The sequence below is a fragment of the Schistocerca serialis genome, chromosome 8 (genome assembly GCF_023864345.2).
Source record: "Schistocerca serialis cubense isolate TAMUIC-IGC-003099 chromosome 8, iqSchSeri2.2, whole genome shotgun sequence".
In the NCBI taxonomy this organism is placed as follows: domain Eukaryota; kingdom Metazoa; phylum Arthropoda; class Insecta; order Orthoptera; family Acrididae; genus Schistocerca; species Schistocerca serialis.
In genome coordinates this window covers 471987419-472004122 of record NC_064645.1, presented here as the reverse complement: position 1 = coordinate 472004122, position 16704 = coordinate 471987419, and the positions used below count along the sequence as shown (strand labels likewise).

The 16704-nt window shown below is 43.1% G+C and overlaps 1 pseudogene; it reads left to right on the top strand.

Moving 5' to 3' along the window:
• The first annotated feature begins 13004 nt into the window (after positions 1–13004).
• Positions 13005–13121, top strand: LOC126417878 (5S ribosomal RNA; annotated as a pseudogene).
• Positions 13122–16704: the final 3583 nt, after the last annotated feature.

The following is a 16704-nucleotide window of genomic DNA, read 5'->3' as shown; positions in this document are numbered from 1 at the left end:
CTCATGGAGCTCCCTTCGTGTTGTTTTGTTGCTGACAGGATTCGAGAGAGCGACATTCAGTTCTCCAGTGACTTTTGCCGCTGTCGTCCCCTTACTTTCCGTCCAATAGCCGTCCGTCATGATCACCCTGTACACAGCGTTGTGATTTAGCAGATGTTTCTTTCCGGTTTCCCTGTCTGCGCTATAAATCTTCGCTGCCGTGCCTCTTGGAACACCAAACACATGGCTACAGAAGCACCCACAATCAGCCCACTTTGCCGGCCGAAGTGGCCGTGCGGTTAAAGGCGCTGCAGTCTGGAACCGCAAGACCGCTACGGTCGCAGGTTCGAATCCTGCCTCGGGCATGGATGTTTGTGATGTCCTTAGGTTAGTTAGGTTTAACTAGTTCTAAGTTCTAGCTGACTAATAACCTCAGCAGTTGAGTCCCATAGTGCTCAGAGCCATTTCAGTCAGCCCACTTTCTAATTCTCTCCGTTCCGACATAATGCACGCACAACCACACAGAACGCTGTTCTGACCGCGACTGACGCCTGCAACGTATTGAGGACACTACACAGGTTCCGTTCGTGATTAAATACAGCACCGCAACCTGCGGGCTTGGGTAACATCTGCATTTATGTCCATCCACGTATTTGTCGCAGTGTTTTTATATTCTTGCCCAGTGCCTGTATATGCGGATATAACGAGGCCACTAAGCTTCAACGAGATGATTAAATCTAGAATTTATAGTTTCCGAGCTTGTCGTATTAAAATAACAAACTGGAAACCGGCAGCTGAGTATATCAAAATAATATTCGAATAAAGACAAATGTGAAGAACGTTTTATACAATGAAGCACCAAAGAAACTGGTATAGGCATGCCTATTCAAATACAGAAATGTCCAAATGTGTGTGAATTCCTAAGGGACCAAACTGCTGAGGTCATCGGTCCCTAGACTTACACACTACTTAAACCAACTTATGCTAAGAACAACACACACACCCATGCCCGAGGGAGGTCTCGAGCCTCTGGCGGGAGGGGCCGCGCAATCCGTGACATGGCGCCCCAAACCGCGCGGCCACTCCACGCGTTCCAAAAAAGTGGTTCAAATGGCTCTAACCACTGTGGGACTTAACATCTGAGGTCATCAGTCTCATAGACTTAGAACTACTTAAGCCTAACTAACCTAAGGACATCACACACATCCATGCCCGAGGTAGGATTCGAACCTGCGACCCTAGCAGCAGCGCGGTTCCGGACTGAAGCGCCTAGAACCGCTCAGCCACAACGGTCGGCTCCACGCGGTTCAAAAACAGATAAACAGCAGAATACGACGCAGCGGTCGACATCGCCTGTATAAGACAACAAACGTCTGGCGAAGTTGCTAGATCGGTCACTGCTGCTACAATGGAAGGTTATCAAGATATAAGTGAGTTTGAACGTGGTGCTATAGTCGGCGCACGAGCGATGGGACACAGCATCTCCGCCGGCCGCAGTGTCCATGCGGTTCTAGGCGCTACAGTCTGGAACCGCGCGACCGCTACGTTCGCAGGTTCGAATCCTGCCTCGGGCATGGATGTGTGTGATGTCCTTAGGTTAGTTAGGTTTAAGGAGTTCTAAGTTCTAGGGGACTGATGACCAAAGAAGTTCAGTCCCATAGTGCTCAGAGCCATTTGAACCATTTTGAACAGCATCTCCGAGGTAGTGATGAAGGGGGGATTTTCCCGTACGACCATTTCACGAGTCTACTGTGAATATCACGAATCCGGTAAAACATCAAATCTCCGACATCGCTGCGGCCGGAAAAAGATTCTGCAAGAACGGGAGCAACTAAAACTGAAGAGAAGCGTTCAATGTGGCAGCAACGCAACACTTCCGTAAACTGCTGCAGATTTTAATGCTGGACCATCAACAAGTGTCAGCGGGCGAACCATTCAACGAAACCTCATCGATATGGGCTTTCGTACTCGTGTACCCTTGTTAACTACAAGACACAAAGCTTTACGCCCCGCCTGGGCCCTTAAACACCGACACTGGACTGTTGATGATTGGAAACATGTTGCCTGTTCCGACGAGTCTCGTTCAAAATTGAATCAAGGAGATGGACTTGTATGGGTATGGAGACAACCACATGAATCCATGGGCCCTGCATGTCAGCAGGAGACTGTTCAACCTGGTGGAAGCTCTGTAATGGTGTGGGGCGTGTGCAGTTGGGACCCCTGATACGTCTAGATACGACTCTGACAGGTGACACGTACATAAGAACAAAGAACTTTGCAAATTTCATCAGGACAATGCGACACCCCAAACGTCCATAATTGCTACAAAGTGGCTCCAGGAACGCTCTTCTGAGTTTAAACACTTCTGCTGACCACCAAACTCCCCAGATATGAACATTTTTAAGTATATATGTGATGCCTTATAACGTGTTGTTCAGAAGAGACCTCCACCCCCTCGTTCTCTTTCAGATTCACGGACAGCCCTGCAGGATTCATGGTGTCAATTCACTCTAGCACTACTTCAGATTTTAATGGAGTCCATGCTACGTCGTGTTGCGTCACTTTTGCGTTCTCGCGGGGGCCCTACACGATATCAGGCCGGTGTACCAGTCCCCTTGGATCTTCAGTGTAGAAATATAAGTTAGGATACCTAATTAGAAAACTGGTGCAAATGGCCGGAATTCTGTTTCTTCTATTGGGGTTAGTTCCTAATTGGCAGACGGAGTCTCTAATTTTATATCCATTAATGTAATTCATTGAATGAAAAATTGTAGTTGTTGCATTTGAAGCCTAGTGCTCAATGACATAGCTATTTCCTCAAGTAAAAGGGCTTTTGGGTATATTTATTTGTGTGCCGTGAGTATTGTGATTTACGTCAATATCATTGGTGCATATGACGAGCTCGTATAGAGCGCATAATTGTGTTTGTGTTGTGGATGATGTAACAGAGAAGGAAGAGGCTGAATTGCGGTGCGCTTGCGTAGTCTTCTGTGAATCATAAGCATGTGTTAGCGTCCTCGCGCACATAGCGGACAACGCGATGAAATTCATTTGTAATCGGCGTTTGCGGTACCGTCCAACTTGTGGATGTAGGCCGTAGTGGAACAGTTATGTTACGTGTGCCCTGGCGGAGAAATTAGCGGCTTCCTTCGACAGGAAGTCTACTCCTCAGCAAATGATACAACCATTACGTAATATAAATACTATGCATATCGAGTAAGAGGCTATGAAGGTTTCTGAGCTACCACCGTCCGCGTACAAGCTCTTGTTGCATGAATTATTATTCAGCTTCTCTTGCGAAGAAATGTAAGTGTAGTAGTTAAGAGTTTTAACTTCGCGTCGATATCGATGACATGACGTAGAAGCAGCTCACTAGGAAAAGAAAGGGAGAAGAGATAAATGTTCTCGTGCGGAAAATGTCTCTGCTTTTGCCTGAACAAATTCAGGGTAGCCGCCAAAAACCCAAATTAAGGTTCTCTGACAAGGTTTAATCTACTCTTTCAGAGGAGGAATAGAGAGTTTTGCGGGTCACGCTAAGATGGTCGGTATTACCAATAGAAAGAGAGAATTTCTCTAACTGGCAATGAAAAAGCTGTCTAGATAAAAACATTTAGGTGAGCGCACATCGTCAGATGTTAGTAAGGTTCATGATCCATGGATCATTCGTACGATTAACCGTAATAATGTGGAACTGGTCATTTTGCAGTCACATTACTTATTCATATGTAAATATGCTGACCATTTACAGTTCTTTTTAAATACAAATGTGAGTTAGTAATTCCTACGCACCGCCTTTTATACATCACAAAAATAGAAATTCTTCTACGGAATAGAAAGACAAGCTTTTCCAGTTTGTTTTCAAAAGTAACTTTGCTGCTGGTCAGACATTTTGAAAGGGTACAGTACCGCCCGACATTGAAAATAGGTACAACATTCTTCGTTATTCTTGTCATAACAACATAATTTTTCTAATAATAACTCAATTTCAATTAATACAGCAAAGCCGGATACCAGTGTGGGAAAGAATGACAATTTATTTATTTAATTGATCACATGTGCACTCCCACAAAATAAATCCCTACATCCAGTTTGGTGAGATCTGTGAAATGAATGAATGTATGGTCGTCTGCTAACCCCAGATAGTGAATGTGAATATATGATCATCTTTGAGACGGTACTTGGGTCACCTTTGGTGGGACCAAAGAGATGAAATTTACCTGAGCTTTGAGCGCCTGAAATGTGGCTGACCAATATGGCAGCAAGGTGCTCCCCCACTTTGGCAGACGTGCGAGAGAACCTGAAGAACGGCCATGTTTCAGCACTCTGCCACTGGATCTAGTGTTGGTAAGACCTGTCTTAGGCGTGCTCCATAAGGACAAAAGAGTGGAGACATGGTATGCATGTGAAATACTTAAGGGTAGTTTACAATAATAATTTCTCTATTTCAGGAACTTTTGTGGGGAGAATTAAATGTCAGACACGTAATATTAAGAAGATCGTAGTAATCTTCGGAAGTGACCAACGGTCACAATGAAACCACGTGTAGCAATAAGCTGAAATACTTCCGAGTGCTTAAGTTAAGCTGAAATACTAGCGTGTGTATTATAAGTTGGAAATATTTAAGAAATGGCGTGTGCAGGACTTGAAATTAGAGACGAGTACTTCCACGCGGTGAGTACTGTGTGAGCCTCAATCTGCGTATGAGACAAAGGATAAAGAGAAGTACTCGTCCATGGTATCAGTTGAGGACTCGCATGTGTGATGAATATGTTCTTAATATTACTTTGTGTGCTATGTTTCCGTGTGACGCTTGATTCAAAGTATAATACTCTGAGAGAGAAGCAAGGTGAGTCAGCCGTCTATCCAGCAACGCCGCTTGGCTTGCATTGCACAGGAAGACGTGAATATATCCTCCAGAGTTCATAGTAGGAAAGAAAAATTACGAAGTGGGGCAGTGTCGTGTGAAACTGGGATAAGTACTAATTGAAGTGGGAAAGCTGAAAGTGATGTGATTATAATGTTGTGACTATTCCTTATGTTGTATTCCATGTTGCAGTGTGGTGTATGTCATGTAATTTAAGTGTGTGTGGTTTGCATGGGAGAGTAGCAAAGTAGTTTCAGAGGTAGTGGGGTTATGCATGTTCCTTTTGTACCGCTCGGTCTGGAGGAAAGTTTCGTGATGATAGTTGTGAGAGTCGAAATGTGAGATATAGCAAAAGATCCACCATCCTATCCAGAAAGTGCACTGTAGCATTAAATAATTACGAGACCATAAGATAGAGAATGACCAAATTAAAGCCATGCCCACTGGGCGGAATTTCTCATGTGTTATTGTTGTAGGTTATAGAATTTGTGTGTTTAGGTTATAGAATTTATCGAAATAAATAAGATAGTGAAAAGAAAAAGATTGGTGGCCTTTTCCTTCGAATTGTATGTTGTCATGATATCCAGAATTTATAATGTGTGCGCCATTCATATTCAGTGCGATGGCCACGTGTTGATCAAAGCCGTTAAATAAGAAAGAAAATGTGGTATTGCCAGTGCGTAGTGAACAGTCAGAGTTCTGTAAATTACTGATATTCCGTTGCGTAATATTCATACAGGAGAATAATTTGTAACTTAATTGTGAGTACTAGAGTTCATGTTACTCGATAAATAAGAATGAGCCCACTCGCATGGCAGACCACTCATCTTGCAGGCCTGACTGCTTGATGCCACAGTATGAGCAAGGCATGTGGGTGCCTCTCAATTTTACATCATCAGGGAAATGATGACAAATTTTCGTGGCAGCAATTTTCATCGCTTTTTGTGCTACGCACGACTGGTATTGTTAATATGCAGATCATTATTCCTTTTGAACTGGAGTGGATTATTTACATCACAGTTCAACAGGGAATTAATAATCTGTGAAGTAGTAGTAGTAGTAGTAGCAGCAGCTTTATTCATCCGTAGATCCCTTTTTAGAAGGATATAGGACACGTCAAAGTATTTACAAGTTTAGACCAATTTAAAATAAGCTAATTCGTATACACATATATTTGCAGACTTCTAGTTAGAGACAATCATTAGATTTACTCCTCGTATACAATACTTTTTTACAAATAACTTGTTAAATAATGTAATGCCACATTGTTCACTCATACCTCACTATCAGTCACTGCACACACTGTACACACAATGTTTCATAACACTTCAGTCACTACACACACAAACACACACAGTCTGAATGCCTGGCTCCTTAAAGAGCTGTTGAAACAGGTCTTTTGGGAGTTTGTTACGTACTTGCTTTTCTGGAATTTGTACATGCTCTGGATGTCTCAAACGCTAAGCGACAATTTTGAAGAGCTTATTATTCGCGCGCAGCCTTTGGTCAGAGTAGCTGCGTCGCTGAAAGATATGCTTGTTTTGTCGTCGCTGTTGACGGCGAGGAGCGAAGGAGTTCTGTAGTTAACGTAGCAGCGAGACAGTCGCCAAGCAGAGGACTCGTGCCAATGTAGACGTGAAGCTAAGTGCATCTGTGTTTAAGCAATATGATTTGTGTTTCAGTATTGTGAAACACAGGAGAAAGGCTCGATTAGTGATTTGGAACTTAATTCTTATGTTTATCAATTATTTGTCTAATATTTGTGAGAGTAAGAATTTGATATCAATATTGTCCTTTGTCAATGAAAATGAGTGTTGTAACATGAATTTAATACAAGTAATAATTAAAAAACGGTTTGGTAAAGAAATATTTCACCTAAGAGCATCGCCCACGTCTTCGATCCAGGTCATTATTAATTAAAGAGTCTCTCTCAGTGATATGCACAAAATTGTTTACTTGCTGTCTGTAAAAACGCACTAAGCTCCCAGCAGCTGTAGTTACAAATTTGCAGCTGGCGCCCAGAGAGCAGCAATCACTGCATTTCCAAGCAATTACATTACGAGGTACGATATTTCCATCTTAGCATCAGTTTGCTACGAAAATTATCAACACACAGGGACCATTTCATGAACAGCATTGTTAGGCTTACAAAACACTCGTTCGACCTATACTTGAGTATTGCTCATCAGTGTGGGATCCGTGCCAGATCGGGTTGACGGAGGAGATAGAGAAGATCCAAAGAAGAGCGGCGCGTTTCGTCACAGGGTTATTTGGTAACCGTGATAGCATTACGGAGATGTTTAGCAAACTCAAGTGGCAGACTCTGCAAGAGAGGCGCTCTGCATCGCGGTGCAGCTTGCTCGCCAGGTTTCGAGAGGGTGCGTTTCTGGATGACGTATCGAATATATTGCTTACCCCTACTTATACCTCCCGAGGAGATCACGAATGTAAAATTAGAGATCCGAGCGCGCATGGAGGCTTTCAGACAGTCGTTCTTCCCACGAACCATACGCGACTGGAACAGAAAAGGGAGGTAATGACAGTGGCACGTAAAGTGCCCTCCGCCGCACACCGTTGGGTGGCTTGCGGAGTATAAATGTAGATGTATATGTAGATTAACGCACAGGGACCACTTTGTTTAATTGAAGAGATTAACAGTAAAGTTCAGAATTTAATCAGTTTGGACATTTTTTAGAAAGATTATAAATCAGTTCCAAGTCTGTATTTTATTCTCGCAGGCACAAACACTATGTGATCAAAAGTATCCGGACACCCACAAAACAGATGTTTTTCATATTAGTCCCATTTTGCTGCCACCTACTGCCTGGTACTCCATATCAGCGACTTCAGTAGTCATTAGACATCGTGAGAATGCAGAATGAGGCGCTGCGCGGAACTCAACGAACTTCGAACGTGGTCAGGTGATTGGGTGTCACTTGTGTCATACGTCGGTAACCGAGATTTCCACACTCCTAAACATCCCTAGGTCCACTGTTTCCGACGTGATAGTGAAGTGGAAACGTGAAGGGACACGCCTAGCACAAAAGCGTACAGGCCGTCCTCGTCTGTTGACTGACAGAGACATCCGACAGTTGAAGAGTGTCGTAATGTGTAATAGGCAGTCTTCTGTCCAGACCATCACACATTAATTCCAAACTGCACCAGGATCCACTACAAGTACTATAATAATTAGGTGGGAGACGAAAAAACTTGGATTTCATGGTCGAGCGGCTGCTTATAAGCGACACATCACGGCGGCAAATGCCAAACGACGCCTCGCTTGGATGTAAGGAGCGTAAACATTGGACGATTTAACAGTGGAAAAACGTTGTGTGGAGTGACGAATCACGGTACACAATGTGGCGATCCGATGGCAGGGTGTGGGTACGGCACATGGCCGGTGAACGTCATCTGCCAGCGTGTGTAGTGCCTGCAGTAAAATTCGGAAGCCTTGGTGTTACGGTGTGGCCGTGTTCTTGGAGGGGGCTTGCCCCCCTCGTTGTTTTGCGTGGCACTATCACAGAACAGGCCTGCACTGATGTTTTAAGCACCTTCTTGCTTCCCACTGAAGAAGAGCAATTCGGGGATGGCGGTTGCATCTTTCAACAATATCGAGCACCTGTCCATAATGCATGGCCTGTGGCGGATTGGTTACGCGACAATAATATCCCTGTAATGGACTGGCCTGCACAGAGTCTTGGCCTGAATCCTATAGAAAATCGTTGGTATGTTTTGGAACGCCGACTTCGTGCCAGGCCTCACCGACCGATACCGATACCTGTCGTCAGTGCAGCAATCCGTGAAGAATTGGGTGCGATTACACAAGAAACCTTCCAGCACCTGACTGAACGTATGCCTGGGAGAGTGCAAGCTGTCATCAAGGCTAATAGTGGGCCAACGCCATATTGAATTCCAGTATTACCGATGGAGGGCACGCCGACCGCGGTGGTCTCGCGGTTCTAGGCGCTGCAATCTGGAACCGCAAGACCGCTACGGTCGCAGGTTCGAATCCTGCCTCGGGCATGGATGTTTGTGATGTCTTTAGGTTAGTTAGGTTTAACTAGTTCTAAGTTCTAGGGGACTAATGACCTCAGCAGTTGAGTCCCATAGTGCTCAGAGCCATTTGAACCATTTGATTTTGTGTGATGTCCTTAGGATAGTTAGGTTTAAGTAGTTCTAAGTTCTAGAGGACTGATAACCACAGCTGCTCAGTCCCATAGTGCTCAGAGCCATTTGAACCATTTGCATCGATGGAGGGCACCACGAACTTGTAAGTCATTTTCAGCCAGGTATCCGGAGACTTTTGATCACATAGTATATGTGACATTCTTGAATGAAAATATACGTGGCCCGGTTCTGTTAGGACAGCTTATGTGAAATTCCAAACTGGAATGTCATCTCATGGTGAGTTGTGGCTTTATAATCCTCGAGCTTTCAACAATAGCTGTGTAGAAGATGAAAATGATAGCTTCACTGCAGCAGGCATCCTGACCACGAATGTAACAGTATGTGTCTGACACCTGTCGGAAAATGGCGGCGGAGCAGCGAGGGAACATCAAGTTTTTTGAACCCTCAATCGTTTGTGGACGAGAATTCATCAAATTCGACCAAAATACCGAGAGGCAGGTTCTTGGTCGGTCCTCCAGGATGAAGTCCCAGTCCACAAAGTGAAGATGTGTGCGATTTTTTGACCAGCGAACGGATAACAGTCCTGGATTACCGGCCAACTTCTTGTTCCCAGATTGAAGCTGTCAATGATGGAACACAATTCGAAGCAGTTGGGGACGTCCATGAAAATTGTAATGTAGTACTAAAAACATTTCCAAGAAAAACGCATTTAAAACGATGTTAGCTGTGTAGACTATTTTGAATAAATAGTGTTTCTGTTAACATAATCCTTGGCTTTTATTTTTCATATCCACAGTCCTAACGGAACTGGGACACACTGTGTATGTCGACTTCCTGATTTGTTTCTCACTTAGATTTACAATGATTCGAAGTGCAAATGTGCCTGAGCTAAATTGTTTTAGGAGTTGCAAAACATGTTTTTTTTTCCAGTTTCAACTCTCAGTAATATGGACACCTAACTTCTTATGATATCTAACTGTATGTAAGCGCCATATTTAAGAATATCACTTCTCCCATACTAGGTAAGACTAACGAGCTTTTTTTGGTACCACAGTAGGCACAAGAACTGGATTTTAATATAAAACATAAGAAGTCACTGGTGAGGCCGATAACACATGGGAAGTTAAACAGCGACCACTTTTGTGAAACAGTTCTTCCCATACATCTTGATGATACGCAGTTATCGTATCAGAAACGTATAGCTCAGATAAGCAGTGTGCTTGACTGTCTCTGGTGTGGAAAGAGATGGGGAGTTTCCATGGAGCAAGAACGCTCTCGTAGACAGCTCCCTGTGACACTTCGACTTGACACCTCTCGTAACTTCGCCAGGAGACTTCTGGAAAAAGGCCCTCCAATATTCGTCTCTGGTGATTAGACCGTTAAATAACTCATTTGGATGGGCCTCACACAGCAGCAGCAATTCCGCTGCTGCCTGATAGGTTCACCGGGCTTTTTGAATGGATGTGAGTGGTCGCAGAACACTTCGAGCGGCGACTTTTGCTACGTCCAAAATTTCGAGCAAGATGTTGAATACCGATCCATGACTGATTCCACTTTTTCCACTGTCGCCTCGATTGTGATAGATCGTCGTGCGAGCACCGGCACCTTAATTTTTCTTGCGATTCTCGATTCTCCAAGATAAGATTGTCTACCCCTTCGTTCGTCGTCGTTCACTTGTTTGGGCACAGCGGAAGCGTGTGCAGAATCTAACTACTGTCCCATACGACAGTGCATGGTGTCGTATATTTCTATAAACTAATTTAGTTTTGTCTGCTCTGTAACACGAGGATTTCACTGTCTACCAGGATTGCAGATATAACCCACAAACAAGCAAAAAACTTATTATGTAATTTTAATTTGTCAAGGAGGTAATTAAAACGTTATGCCTAACGTCGTATGGTTTAATTGGTATGGCATTCATGCAGAACGTAAGTGACAGGGCTCGAGCATTTATCTGGGTCACTTGTTACAAATGATTTTATTTTATTTTAGGCGTCTAGTTCCGTAGCAGCAAATTGAGGAACGAATCTCCGAGGTCATAGAACGTGCCAGTAAATTGAATTACAACAGAAAAATAATAACAGATAAAATAAAGTGTTTATTAATCCAAAAAACGACGAACCATAAGCTTATGTAAATGCGATCAACATTATAACGCAGGAATCACTTAATTTTTCGAGGAACTCCTCTACAGAATAGAAGGAGAGACTCATGAGAAAACTTTTCAGTTTAGGTATGAAAGCGAGTGGATTATTGCTAAGATTTTTGAATTCTTGTAGTACCTTGTTGAAAATGGATGTAGCAATATACTGCACGCCTTTCTGCACAAGACTCAAGGAAGTGCGATTCAAATGCAGATTCGATTTCTGCCTATTATTAATTGAGTAAAAGCTGCTAATTCTTGTAAATAAGCTGATATTGTTAACAAGAAACGACGGTAAAGAATAGATGTGTCGTAGCGGCCCCGTATTATTAGAGGGCCCGCACAACTGACACGCAAGATGGGTTGCCGACCCCTTATCAGGAGCGCGGAGAGAAACATCGCCAGCGGACAGAAACAATAACAGACTTTCAAAATAAACACGGAACTGCTTCGCCAGACATGTGACAGAACTCATGTGACTCATGTAGCACTCTGCCGACCTGGCTTTATAAGAACGCCTAGACCGTCAGACCGACAGTGTTTACCAACCGCTAGAAACAGCTCCGGCCAGTACTTATGCCAGCCCCTAGTATTGTATTCACTCGCTGTATCATTGTAGTAGCAGGTTGTATTTTGTGTTGTGCAGAGTAGATTTTGTTCAGTACTTTTCTTCCATTGTCTTGTTTCCTTATTCGGCTTGTCACCACGAGAGTTGTGGGTTTTCTTGAGTTTAAAACTTAATGTATGACAAGAAGGCGCTTTTTCTTTAATTATAATAAAGTGTGTTCAGATTGACTGCTAGTTCTTTTATACTGAGAGGCTAATGTTAGAATACTAATGAACAAGGGTCGGCAAGAAGTTCGCGAACTTAACACCACTTACTGCCCGTACCGCCCATTTCTGAGCCACAAGTATCCTTTGAGAATAGGAATAGTTACCTCAAAATGTAATACCATACGTCATAAGCTAATGAAAGTAAGATAAGTAGACTACTTTTCGTGTCGAATTATCAATTACTTCGGATATGGTTCTAATAGTAAAAATGGCAGCATTAAATCTTTGACAAGATCTTGAACATGGGCTTCCCACGACAGTTAACTATCCATCTGTTCGCCTAGAAACTTGAACTATTCAGTTTCACTAACCGTATGCCCATTCTGTGATATTACACGTCAGGTTTTGTTGAGTTGTCTGTTGAGTTTTACTGTGATTTAGCGTTGGTTTAGGTTCTACAAACCATGAACTTACGTCTTGAAGTGCGCTACTTGAAACAGTGCCAATTTTGCACACACCATCCTTTACTACCAAGCTACTGTCATCAGCAAACAGATATATTTTAGAACCACATGTAATACTAGAGCCGGCCGGTGTGGCCGAGCGGTTCTAGGCGCTTCAGTCTGGAACCGCGCGACCGCTACGATCTCAGGTTCGAAAACTGCCCCGGGCATGGATGTGTGTGATGTCCTTAGGTTAGTTAGGTTTAAGTAGTTCTAAGTTCTAGGAGACTGATGACCTCAGATGTTTAGTCCCATAGTGCTCATAGACATTTGAACCATTTTTTGTAATACTAGAGGGCACATCATTTATATAAATAAGGAACAGGAGTGGCCCCAGTACTGGTCCCTGGGCACTCCCCATTTAACCGTGTCCCACTCGGACCTCACGTCATAGCCATCATCAATACTGATGAGAGTGACCTTTTGTTATTAAAGTAAGAGATGAAGCAATTGTGAACCACTCCCCGTATTCCATAATGATGTAATTTCACGAGCAATATTTTGTGATCAGCACAGTTACATCGAAAAAGCAGCCTGATGGCATAGAAATAGGTCTAAAATTGTCTACATTATCCCTTTCCCCCTTTTTATAAAGCGGCTTTACTACTGATAAGGCAACGGCCTTGCCGCAGTGGATACACCGGTTCCCGTGAGATCACCGAAGTTAAGCGCTGTTGGGCGTGGCCGGCATTTGGATGGGTGACTATCCAGCCGCCATGCGCTGTTGCCATATTTCGGGGTGCACTCAGCCTCGTGATGCCAATTGAGGAGCTACTCGACCGAATAGTAGCGGCTTCGGTCAAGACTACCATTATAACGGCCGGGCGAGCGGTGTGCTAACCCCACGCCCCTCCTATCCGCATCCTCCATTGAGGATGACACGGCGGTCGGATGGTCCCGGTAGGCCACTCGTGGCCTGAAGACGGAGTGCTTTTTTTTTTACTACTGATAGGTGTGTATACTCACCGTTCTTAGGAATGATATTCCGTGGCACCAGTCGTCACTCTCTTGATCAAATGTGGTTGTTATCGGTGCAGCCGTCCTATCATAAGGCAAATCGCGATAGACAACACGCTGTCCAGTTTCTGTCGCAGTACTGTGAAGAAGTCCCAAACAGACAAACTGATCTACTGCAGCTCTATCGCACTACTCAGCCGACATCAGTCTTCGCCTTACATTGCCAGTTCCTGAAATGGTAAAACTTTGGAATATCCTCGGATTTCTACACATATTGCCCTTCAGCCACGAACGCTCTTCTGACCTATATGGAGCCATAATCAGGTTTAACACTAACAAGTATATCACCCGCTTGCAGTCAAGACGATTATTCACTCGTATGGTTGTTGCTGTGACAGAGACTTTACTTGGGTCCGCGTGTGCGGAACGGAAACGTGAAGCGAGTGATAGTCCCATACGTATACCAATGAAGCGATTGTCAAGTGCATAGGCAGCGAGTAAACCTTAACTGTTTGTACGTACCACAATGAACAGTTCGATATCTAGGATATTCGCGGTCTGTCAACCTGGTAAACAACCTCAAATTGACCCACAAAAAACACCTAAGCTGCAATGGATGTGTGCCGCACAAGATTTTACGCCACCGCTTAGTCGGTCGGATCTTTGAAATTTTTTATTTCGATAGTGTTAGTAATTTTAAATTTTTCATGAGAACAATGAAAGAAAAAACGTTCTCGCAAACGTTATGCAAAAAGTAATTACGTTTATAATTCGGCTTAAGCTTAACCCTCACAAGCACAATAGTCTCGTAGTAACAAGGACAAAAGAAACAAAACGATTTAATTGTTAATTTTATGCTGTTAAAATCTTGAGGTAAAATTTACACAACCGTCAACTTTACATATTGTAAGTGGGATAACATAATCACGGCTGATTTTAACGGGAAAAGTAAATTAGCTTCGAACGGCAGGCGATGGCAAGAGAGAACATAGAAAACGTCACGCCGCGCGCAGTGCATGTACTACAGCTTAGTTGACCTTTGTACGTCTATAGGAATTGTTTCCCGGCTTGATAGATCACAAGTGTTCTGTATTAAACTGCTCGTCTGGGCTTCCTCCACACCGCTGTGATTTTTTACAAATTGTTATCGTTATAACTATATAATGAAAAGGAAAGTTGCTACTCACCATATAGAGGAGATGCTGAGTCGCAGATAGGCACAACAAAAAGACTGTCACAAATAAAGCTTTCGGCCAGTAAGGCCTTCGTCAAAAACAGACGACACACACACACATGCGCAACTCACACACACATGAATGAAGTCTGAGCCAGCTGAATCCACACTGCCTGTCCTGTATGAGTTGCGTGTGTGTGTGTGTGTGTGTGTGTGTGTGTGTGTGTGTGTGTGTATGTATGTTTGTGTGTCTGTGTCTCTCTGTCGTCTGTTTTTGACGAAGGCCTTACTGGCCGAAAGCTTTATTTGTGACAGTCTTTTTGTTGTGCCTATCTGCGACTCAGCATGTCCGCTATATGGTGAGTAGCAATTTTCCTTTTCATAATATTTTTACATTCCATCCTGGATTTTGTGTCGTTATAACTCGTAGATAGCTTCTTTTCAGTGAAGAGAGAATTCCTTGGAACAAGAAATATCACAAAGAAGTTAAAAGAAAGTTGATTTTTATCTGTTTTATTATTTTTTACTTATTTTAACATTCCATACGTCAAGCTGCATAAATTTCCAAAAATACATACAAAATTTCAGTATTACTCTGTAAAGAGCTAAGTGATCTGTTTCTGATTCAGTGAACTCCAGCGTACTTTGTCAAGTACCTTGTCACCAAACACTGAAAATATAGCATCGTCTTCTTCCGTTTTAAGCATGTAAATGTGAAACCTTTCCAATGCCGATTTTTCCACTTTCCGCGTTACAGCTGGACTAGGCTCTGCTCATTCTTCTTCTTCGTCATCGTTTTCGTTCTCGTCACCCAAAACAACCAAAATTTCATTTTCAGTAAAAATATTGCAGACTTCCAAATGGTCGTCAAAATGTACCAATGCCACACCTCCTGCTACGTCAGTCATAAGTTTACAGGTATCTCGGAACCGGACTCCATTTCTTCGCTCTTCCGGTGTTGCAGTTGACGCTATGACTCCTTCATGAATCCGTATTTCTTGAAACAGTCAGAAATCGTGTTCGGAGTAACATTTCTTCCGTGATTTATCAGCCATTACCATCACTGCCAAAATAGTAATATTGGGCTTTTGGCAACCGTGTACCGTGCTATACAACACTATCTTCTCACATTCTTTGTGATACAACTTTTTAAAATGCTAAATTATTCCCTGGTCAAGCGCTTCTAATTTCGAAGTAGTGTTTGCAGTAAATCGGTGAAGTTTTACACCATACAGAGATGGCAGAATATTCTGAACTGCGCAATTAATCAGAAAAAGCGAAATTTTTTGCTTCTGGATTTTTTCTCTTTTTTTCATTTTGTTGACCAGGATCAACATCCACTCATTGAACGATTCTGTTTCTGTTTTTGTTAGACAGGTAACACGCAGAAAACGACCTGATACTATTGAAAACTCTAGCGTTAGGAGCTATCGCCACCAAATGAGGTTATAGTTCCTGGGACTCATCCATGTTCATTGCATGCTGTAGCAGTACTGCTATGCTTCGCCCCATGACACAAATCGTCTTCGAAAGTCAATGTTCATACGGGAAGACACCCGAAAAAATTCAGTTTAGTCAGTATTCCATACGTCGCCAGGATTGCAATTTGCCTGCATGCTTTCTAGTTCATTTTTCCATGCCAGACAAACAGCATTATGAACGATCGAGCTACTACCACAAAACTTCTTAAAAAACGATTTTTTTTTAAAAAAAACTGTGTGCCTCCTGAGGGCATTCGTGGAAATTTATCCAGGTTTGAAGAGATATGGATGCGGTGGGTGGAGGGGGGCTGAGCAAGACTTTAAAATTTCTGTTTTTGAAATAAATAAGTTGGTCAGTTTCAAGACATGTCATACCACAAGAACTAATTTTTATGGGTGACAAAAACTGATGTCCTAGGGAACTGATGGTTATCCACTCACTTCTAGAAGTGTATGAGATTTTTGTAATGAATAAAACCTTTACTCCAGCCTCTTCCCCACCCCACTGCCCCCTGCAGGTGCTTATGGTGCAACAATTAGCTATCGGTGGGCACTGGTGCTACGCGAAAAACTACTAATAATATGACTTTTTCCCGGCATTTCGACGATCCCATATTTTTCTAACTTTATTAAGATTTAACATAGAGGTGGTCAACAGCCTTGCCGCAATGGTAACACCGGTTCCCGTCGTCACCGGAGTT